The sequence below is a fragment of the Grammomys surdaster genome, unplaced genomic scaffold (genome assembly GCF_004785775.1).
Source record: "Grammomys surdaster isolate TR1022 unplaced genomic scaffold, NIH_TR_1.0 126187, whole genome shotgun sequence".
Lineage (NCBI taxonomy): Eukaryota > Metazoa > Chordata > Mammalia > Rodentia > Muridae > Grammomys > Grammomys surdaster.
Genome location: NW_021620993.1, coordinates 6,593,647 through 6,602,626, shown reverse-complemented (window position 1 = coordinate 6,602,626; position 8,980 = coordinate 6,593,647).

Below are 8,980 nucleotides of genomic sequence, written 5' to 3'. Positions count from 1 at the left end.
TTTCTCAGGCCCCCTGTGGTCCGTGTTTAATACTATTGAAAAAAAAATACTTTGATGGCTGGCTCTGAGGTCATCTCCTGAACTTTCTAGAAGGGTGCATTTCATGAGACTCCACACACAGCTCATGTGTGCCCTTGCTGTACCTCTGGGGTCTAAGGACATAGTCTCAAGTTTTACAGGTTCCAGACCATTTTAAACATGTATTTGCCTTTTACTGGGAACTTCAAAATTAAAACAGGAGCCTATTTGTGATCATGTATGCACTATGGAAAGCTGAGGCTCATCACAGGCTCTGGAGACTTTTCAGTTCAATGGACTGAGAACACAGAGCCTTTGTTGACAACGCAGGCACATCTGGCTGACTCCCATGAACCTGGTGAAGCCATCCCTATGCAACTAAGTCAGATCCTGGAGTTCATAACACATCATCAACAACAAAAATAAGCCTTCAGCAAATGTTTTCATTAAAGGGATTTAAAAAAACAAACGTTAAGAATTATAGTTATAGAATATTAGAGTCTGTTGTCTAGCATCTCCAGAAATGTGGTTATTGAAGATCAGAGGCTTTGTTGGGCCTTCAGCATTTGGCCTGTGGTGAGCCAGGGTGTGGCTTTCCAACTTCACCTCCCTGGGCGTTCTGAGCTCTGTTAGTCTCATCTGTACCCATCCCTTTGCATATTGCCTTCCGTCCTGTCTTTCCATGTGTGCTTCAGGCATGTGTGTGTTCACTTGCGGCTCCTCCGTGCCTCTCACACTCTTCTAGTTTGGCAATCTAGTCCCTTCACTAGTCTCTTTTCAATGTCTTATTTTTTTTTATTGGATATTTTTTGTATTTACATTTCAAATGTTATCCCCTTTCTTGGTTTCCCCTCCAGAAACCCCCTCTCCCATCGCCCCTCCCCTGCTTCTGTGAGCCTACTCCCTCTCCCTCCCACCCACTCCCACTCACCACCCAGACATTCCCCTTCTTTTGAACCCATTCCATGAGTTTCTCGTCTTAGATACAGAGTATCAAGTTCTGGTGTGTGTTCTTATCTTAAAGATTCCAATAGTTAAAATTTCCCCTATTTTCATCTTTCCCTATCTTTTTTAAATAGTTTGTTACAATTCTTCAAGTCTCTTTCAGAATTGTCTGCGGATCTCTTTTTTTATTCCCTGTTTGTGTTTGCGGTTTTAGTAATTTGATATTTTTCATAGTGTGCCTCAAGACTCACAACCTGACACATTTCAAAGTTTCCCATATATATATATTGGTTTTTCGAGACAGAATTTCTCTGTGTAGCCCTGGCTGTCCTGGAACTCACTCTGTAGACCAGGCTGGCCTCTGAGATCTGCCTCTGGAGTGCTGGGAATAAAGACGTGCACCACCACTGCCCGGCAGTTTCCTATAGTTAACGCTGAGTTTAAGAAGCTGAACTCGGGTGTGCAGAGCTGCATGGAGTGATTCCTGAGAGGATTCAAGTTAGGGAGGAGAGATTAGCTAGAGCTGGAGAAGAGCCAGCCATAGTGGAAGAGCAGCTGTGGGACAAACACATGGAGGCCTCCCCTCACGCAGTAGTCAGAGCACTGTGAGGTCACATTGGCCCCACCTCTTCAACAACCTCGGGGCGGGGTGGGGGGGCCCAGTTACTCTTGCCGTCCAAATGTTGGCAGCAGGCAGGATGGGCAGATCACTCATCCCCCCCTATTCCTCCATGGCTCCTTGACATCCAGGAAAATCCGTTTTCATTACCAGGAAAACGGTCGCCATGCCAGGATTTACCCAGGTGTTACCTACCCAGAGCACACTGAGCAGACATGGGCGTCTCCTATACGCCAGGCTCATCCTCATATCCGAAGGACTTCCTGTTGTCACATCATCTCCATTGTTTCTACAAGCACAGAGCAGAGGTAGAGGGACACGCTCAGTGTTAGGTAGCAGGGCTGAGAGCTGGACCTAGGGTACTGTCCAAACTTCCCAGCCTAAACCACAGCTTCCCCCTCAGTGAGCGTCAGGGAAACTGCAGTACTCTGTTTCCCTGTAGTGTCTCATCCCATCACGCTCCGAGTTCGGCCCACCTCTGCTGCTTGTTACATTTATGTAATAGTTTTCAAACCACATTATTATTCTTGTAAATCGATCAAGATGAATTGAAAGATTTCAGTATTAGTCAATAAAAGATGAGTATGAAAATACTTAATCAGTATTTGTGAAGAATCATGTTACATTTAAGTTCTATTTTCTCCTTGCGTTCAAATCAGAAAATCTGATGATTCTGACATACGTGTTAGAAGGCTTGTAGTGGTTCCTACATGATACTGTAAATACCGAGTGCCGGTGTCTCAGAAGTGGGGTGAGGCTCACCTGTGTGGAAATGTGATTGCACCTGGGAGAACACAGCAATCAATCACTGTGGTGACAGTGCAGTTGACAAAGTCAGGTTCTGTGAGGCATGCGTCCCTCGTGGTACTTCCTCCACACAGGGGCAGTGGGCTCTAGGAAGCTGGGGGCATGTAGAGTCAAGCTGTATGCCCTGCCGCAGAACGCTGGTAAGAACTCCCCACATATGTTCTGTGTGCCTAGCCACAATTAGCATGCTAAGTGACGTCAGAGACTTTCAACTTGAGGGAATCTGACAGCCCAGAAAATAAATCAAGCTTGGGTTCCAGGTGTTAGAACGAGGCTTCCTGTTTTATGAATTATATAATTTACCCTGAAGGCAATTTTCATGTCAGTTTTTCATAACTTGATAACCTATCAGAGGGAAAAAATATTTAACGTTTTACTTAAAACGTCTGCCAAGTGCTACAGACTTCAGGAGATTAGCATTTCTCCATAAACTGACACTGGGTCTCAGCCTTCAGTGGGAGAATCCGTCTTACCCACCTGTTATCTGCATGTCACTTGGGATGTCTCCGCTCCCTCTCACAGCATGGAAATAAAACGCCGCTAAAAACGAGAAGCTAAAGCCCAGAAGAAATGTCTGCATCTCCATCTCTGCGGCACTAGCCACTCCCAGAAGAAATGTCTGCACTTCCATCTCTGCTGCACTAGCCACTCCTCGAGGCTCTTTCATGAAATGGGCCAGTTGCAAGACATCGATTATTGGATGTTTGTATTTCACTGAGTAATTTTGTTAAATTGATTTCTGTCAGAAGTGACACATGGAGCCTACACTACACTACTACACTACAATACTACACTACACTACTACACTACACTACTACACTACACTACTACACTACACTACACTACACTACACTACACTACACTACACTACACTACACTACACTACACTACACTACAGCAGATAATTGCTGCCAACCCCAGTGAGCCAGATAAAAAGGTATTTGAGCCTCAGGGCCTTTCCAGGGATGAGGCTGTCAGAGGTCCTTTCAGTCCCTGGCTTTTGAAGATACTGAGGTGTGACAGTTATTGTCAGTCAGTCGGCTGCAGGAAGCCTGAGTTACCTCCTTTACAAGGTTCCTATGGAGCCCAGTGCTGGCCTCTGTGACCAGCCTGAAGTTCTGGCTGTCCCCGTGGCATGGCAAGAGGTGAGGAGGACCAAGAGGAGGAAAGGAGAGAGGGAGAGTGATGTGGGGTGTGGGAAGAGGGCGTGGGCCTATGCACAGAGGAGGAGCAATGGTTTCTGGGATTACAGTGTCAGAGAAACGTGGTAGCTTGGCATATCTCCCAGGCTTCCTTCTAACCACCAGGGCCTATGCTCCACTTCTCTGCACTGAGAAGTGGTAAGGGCCTGGATTTTTTTTTTTTTTTTGAGACAAAGTATCTCTATATAACCTGTCCTGGAACTCACAATATACACCAAGCTAGACTCAAATTCATAGAGATCTGTCTACCTCTGCCTCCAGAGTTTTACCATATCTAGATTTTAACTGAGGCCTTGCCTTGAGAAGACTTATAAGATAGTGACAGACACTTAGTGATCCAGTGTGGTGCCAGGCTCTTTCCTATGCCTGAAAAACTTGGGCAGGAGCTGTCAGACTGGCAGGTCTTTTCAATGGCAGCTAGACTGACCTCAACGTAGCCGAGCTTCTTTGGACACCGAAGTCACTGTGCTGGTATCTACTCCTCACCCCTCCCCTCCCACCTCCACCCCCAGCAACTACAGAAGATCATGGTAGCCAGGACACACCTTCCTATGCTGCCTTCTAATACTGAAACATTAGGGGTCTCTGGAATGGCCTTCTCTTGCTTACTTTTACTGTCACCATTGGTAGACTGGGAAGAGATGGGGTGGTGGCACTTGGACTGAAGGACAGAACAATCAGAGACAGGAGAGACAATAAGAAATGACAGTCCGGCAGGAAGAGAGCAACAGGTGAAGAAAGAAAGCTGTGAGGAGCTAGCGAAGAGAAACTAGAGGCCCTGCTGGCTAGAAGGGGCCCAGAGGCCAAGTTTCTCAAATACCCTAGTTCCAAAAGCTCTGATGTCAGCTGCTGTGGAGGATGGAAGATCCTAATAGTTTAGGCCTAAGAACTATAACATGAGTTCCTCAGGAGTTTTAACACTAGAGGACATTAAGTCTGAGGGTCCCAGAGCTGGAGACCCACTTCCCCACTACTGCCTCCTGCTGGTTACAGTGGCTGTCAAGTTAAAGTGGTTAAAGCCCAGAGAAAGAAGCCTCTACCTTGACCACATCCAGCCTAGACCAGAGCAAAGGCCCCTAGCTCTCCAGATGCGGAACTGTAAGCCTCGGGATGTGCCAACCCAAGTCACTAGGTGTTAGGCACTGAGAACCCGGGACTGCGAGCACTGAACGGCTTCTCTTCATCATGCATGGCTTACATTTAGGTGGAACCTGAGGACCTCACCCAGGTGCCTGAGAGAATGGGTTCGGGGCAGGGGAGGTGCAATTAACTGAACTATGTAGACCTTGTGCTGATTTCTTTTCTTTTTTTTTTTTGTTTTTTGTACGCACTGTTTCATTTTTTGTTTTGCAGTAATGAGGATTGAACTCAAGACCTCACAACTTGGTGCTTCCCCACGGAGCTATGCCCTAGTCCCAAACACATGCTCTTTTTCAGTGTGAGAGTATACCATGATGAGACTTCTCCAGCACCATGTCTGCCTGGAGGCTGCCATGCTTCCCACCATGACAATAATGGACTAAACCTCTGAAACGGTTAAGCCAGCCCCAATTAAATGCTGTCTGTTATAAGAGTTGCTGTGGTCATGGTGTCTCTTCACACCAATAAAACCCTGACTAAGACAAGGGGGTTGGACACCCTTTCCAGAACATCCTGCACATAATCAAAAAGAAAATAAGCTTTGTTTATAAAAAGGCCCCTGGATTTTTCTCTGCCTTGTTCTCCTTAACTGTGATGTGAGATGTCTTAGGGCGTCATCACCGTGAAGAGACACCATGTGCGCGGCAACTCTCACAGAGGAAAACACTTAACTGGGGCTAGCTCACAGTTTCAGAGGTTTGATCTATCATCCTTGTGGTGGGAAGCATGGTGGCGTGCAGGCAGTCAGTGCTGGAGAAGGAGCTGAGAGTTCTACACCCTCATCCGAAGGCAGCTTGAACATAGGAGACCTCAAAGCCCTCCTCGACACTGGCACACTTCCAACAAGGCCACACCTCCTAATAGTGCCACTCCCATAGCCCAAGCATTCAAATCCACGAGTCTATGGGAGCCAAACCTACTCAAACCACCACAGGAGGTAAGAACAGGGCCAGCAATATGTGATGGAGGCAAAGATCACTGCTGGCATACAGTCCACATGATTTTATAGTCAAATGTCTTAAAGATAACTATCCTGGTGTGCTGTGTTTATGTCTCTATCTCCTCTCAATAATTATTAAAAAAATCCTTTTATTACAGAAAATATATATTCACACAGAACTGCAAAGCTGTGTAATGAATCCCAGTCTTTCATTTCGTTCTCCTGCCTCCTTTTTTTCCTGGAGGATGTTAAAATAAATTCCAGGTTAGAAGCTATTTTCCACCCATCAGTACATTAATATTCACCTCTTTTTTTTTTACATTTGTGTGTGTGTGTGTGTGTGTGTCTTAGTTAGGGTTTTACTGCTGTGAACAGACACCATGACCAAGGCAACTCTTATAAGGACAACATTTAATTGGGGCCGGCTTACAGATTCAGAGGTTCTGTCCATTATCATTATGGTGGGAGCATGGCAGCATCCAGGCAGACAGGGTCCTGGAGAAGGAGCTGAGAGTTCTGCATCTTGATCCAGCTGCAGCCAGGAGAGACTGTCTCACAGGCAGCTAGGAGGAGGGTCTCAAAGCCCACCCCCACTGTGACACATTTCTTCCAACAAGGTCACATCTACTCCAAAAAGGCCACACCTCCTAATAGTGCCACTTCCTGAGGCAAGCAACCATCACTCTGTGTGTGTGTGTGTGTGTGTGTGTGTGTGTGTGTGTGTGTGTGTGCATCAAATTTATACTGTCAGGCTTAATGGTAAGCACCTTTACGTGCTGAGCCATCTCTCCGGCCCTGGTACTCTGGTTCAAGCCCTTTGCTTCCTTACTTTTGGAGGTGTAGAGAAAATTCTGGGAAGGACAGTGTCTCGGAGTTTTTCCAGGTAGAAGAAACTGGCTGTGCTGTGTGTGTTGAGGATGCTGTTCTCTGGCAGCACTCCAGTGATGCTACCCACACTCTGCCATGGCTCCAGTCTTCACCCTCCCACCGTCTCCACATTCTCCTTCACAGGCTGCCTTCCATCACCTGCTGTTGCGGAGCACAGCAGAGCCATTGTCCATGATGCCTTGTCCATGATCCCCTTTATCCTGCGTGTGGGCTTCCTGGGTTCTGCAGCCACCCAGCACCAATAATATATGACCAGTGGCCTGAGCAGTCTGCAGACAGCAACACAAACACCAGGTCACACACAGTCCCTCTCCAGGACCTCAGCCCCTCCCTTCCATAGGCTGACTGCAATGGGGTCAATTATTCAGATACCTCTGGAAGGCGGGCCAAACACTGACCTTATTTCCGTTGTCTTGTCAGCAGGCAGCTCGGTGTGTGTGTCTTGAACTGCTTCCACAGAATTCCACTGACCTTCCTAAGTGAGCCTGGGGGTGTCTCTCTGCCCACTCCTCCCTTTCCCACTCACTGCCCTCTTTTCAGAGATTTCTTTTAGCCCACCCAGCAACATGTCCCATAAGGAAAGGGAGGCAGATGTGGTGTCTAGCAGGGCCTCCACCACTCAGTTTTCTCATGGATTTTGGAGACTCCATAGCAGCTTGTGACTTTATGAGTATGGTCACACAATTGTCATCATTTGACTGGAGCACTGAGCCTGTCTTCTTGGGCTTAAACACAGCCCAGTGGCACCTCTCTGATCTTCTTTTCGGTTCTAAGCTCCTGGTGAGGTGCACCATACTGATATCCTGAGACTGATGGCTCCATCTAGTGTCTCCAGGGTCTGATTTTACGGTTTGCCAATGCCACGCACGGCTGATGGCATGAGGACTGGTGTTCTGTGTGTGTCTTGGGCTGGCGATGACATGCTCCTGGGGACAAACTCCAGCAAAGCCTCCAGCCAGTCTTAATGTTCCTTGTTCCAGAGTTCCTCTGGTGTTACCCTCCTGGGAACTTTAGAAAAATACCTTCTCTCTCTCTCTCTCTCTCTCTCTCTCTCTCTCTCTCTCTCTCTCTCTCCTTCCTTCCTTCCTTCTTTCTGTCTGTCTTTTCTTTCTTTTCTCATTTTAGACAAGGTCTTACTCTAACCCACTGTATATCCCAGACTATTCTCAAACTCCTGGCAGTCCTCCTGTCTCACCTCCTAAATGCTTAGAGAAAACTTTTCATCGGGGTTTTTCAGATCTCCATGACAACCTCCAGACTGGTGACCCTGTGATCTTGGTTTATGTTCAAGAAATTTTAATGACAATAAATAAGGTACCTAGTGTGGGAAGTGGGTTTGGCATCTGACTCTGGAACCATCTGGGGTAAAGGTCTCAGCCAGTCAGAAGACTAGCCCACCAGGGTCCCCTTGAAACAAGAAGGACAAGTTCTTCACATCCAAGCTGATGGAACGGGGCTAGGAGGATATCTCCGGAGTGCTGGGTAGCCTGGGTAAGATGCTAGAGTGACTTTGGAATCTACTGGGGTAAGAGGAGAACTGGGCAGTCCTGACACATAAGAAAGGCCCTGGCAGATCAAAGTGCGCCCTGAGGCTGCTGCAGTTTGCATCTGGGATGTCTACTAAGCACATGTGTTGAGGTTTGTTCCTAGAATAACAGTATGAGAGGGTGGGGCCTGTGAGGAGGGACGCTCGGAAGTCCTAACATCATTGGGTAGCATCCATGAAGGAGGTAAAAAGACCTCACTCTGTTCCTTTTCATGCCAGCCATGAGGCATTTGGTCTCCTGTTTCCTCCTTGCCATGATATTCTGTCTCACCTTGGACCCTCAACAGTAGGTCTGTAGGGCCAAGCACAGAAACATTCAAAGCTGAGACAAATAGACCTTTCCTCTCTGTAAGTTGGTCATCTCTGATTTTTGTCACAAAGACACTGATACCCTGGGACTGATCATCCCATCCCTAGAAAGCTGACACTGGGGGGATATTTGAGGTTAGGGTGCTTGACCTAGGGTTCCCAAGAGGCACCCACCCATTCACGACCATCAGAGCTGTTTCTCAATGTTAAAGGACAGAGCAAGGACCCCTGTAGTCATGACAGATTGGGTGCTGCTCTGAATGAACCGCCATATCTGCAGTTTTTGTGTGGTAGAATCTGGAATGAGTGAGCTTTCATGCTGCTCCACCTGTGGCGCCTGACTCCTTAGCACAGGTTTCATGAGGGCGCCTCCCCAGCACCGCCCCACTCTGCAGCCATGGCATCCCTGCAGGTCCCTGTGACTGTGTCATGACATCCCTGCAGGCTCCTGTGATTGTGTCATGGCGTCCTTGCAGGCTCCTGTGACTGTGTCATGGGATCCCTGCAGGCTCCTGTGACTGTGTCATGGCATCCCTGCAGGCTCCTGTGATTGTGTCATGGCATCC